The sequence below is a fragment of the Mizuhopecten yessoensis genome, unplaced genomic scaffold, assembly GCF_002113885.1.
Source record: "Mizuhopecten yessoensis strain PY_sf001 unplaced genomic scaffold, ASM211388v2 scaffold3091, whole genome shotgun sequence".
Lineage (NCBI taxonomy): Eukaryota > Metazoa > Mollusca > Bivalvia > Pectinida > Pectinidae > Mizuhopecten > Mizuhopecten yessoensis.
In genome coordinates this window covers 952,318-953,197 of record NW_018404871.1, presented here as the reverse complement: position 1 = coordinate 953,197, position 880 = coordinate 952,318, and the positions used below count along the sequence as shown (strand labels likewise).

The 880-nt window shown below is 34.7% G+C and overlaps 1 long non-coding RNA gene across 3 annotated transcripts in view; it reads right to left on the bottom strand.

Moving 5' to 3' along the window:
• Positions 1-880, bottom strand: part of LOC110446961 — an 8,772-nt gene that overhangs the window by 1,501 nt on the left and 6,391 nt on the right. For all 3 annotated transcript variants that reach the window (XR_002462526.1, XR_002462527.1, XR_002462525.1), the window contains one exon: positions 560-745. This is a non-coding gene — a long non-coding RNA (uncharacterized LOC110446961). The remainder of the gene's footprint in view (positions 1-559; positions 746-880) is intronic.

Genomic DNA, 880 nt, shown 5'->3' with positions numbered 1-880 from the left:
AAAAATCACCCGAAGCTATTATTCTTCATTTTGTTTTGTATAATATAGGGTTATATTTACGTGTTCATCCTCTGTAATTGGAACTTTGAGGTGTTTTCAATAGAATTTTTGTTAACTCTGATGCCATATTTAAATTGCCTAAACGTCAGAGTGTTTTTTTGTTTTGCTTGTGAGATAATAATTATCACTTATTTTGATAACATTTGTTCAATTTGTATTTTTCATTGAACTCGTTTTATATATAGATACAGAAAAGGACTTTAGTGATAGGTTTTAAACATAACACTATAGAGACAACGACTTAAGTGGTAGGTTTAGAAACAGCGCACTATAACGAAAATGAATTTAGTGGTAAGTTTGGAAACAAAACTCTGTACAGAAAACGAATTTAGTGGTAGGTTTGGGAAAACACATTGTACAGAAAACGACTAAAGTGGTAGGTTTGGAAATAACACACATGACAGGAAACGACTTTAGTGGTAGGTTTTTAAAAACACACTGTTTAGAAAACGACTTCAAGATTTCAAATATGATTTTATATTGTAACGTTAAAGAGTACCTGGTGTTACTTTCTTGGCAGAACAACATACTGCCCACAAGTCTACCGCGTTTGTAAAGCAAGAGTAGTCCTTTGGGCATCTCCTTGAATTGGGGCCACGGCCACAAAACAACTGCTCTCCGTTCCCGTCAGTATAGGGCGATCCATGGATGCAGCACGCTGTTTTACTTGTTGGGGAACATGGTTCTGGAAAAAAAATCGCCCGAAGCTATTGTTCTCCATTTTGTTTTGTATAATATAAGGTTATATTTACGTGTTCATACTCTGTAACTGGAACTTTCAGGTGTTTTCGATAGAATTTTTATAAACTCTGATGCGATT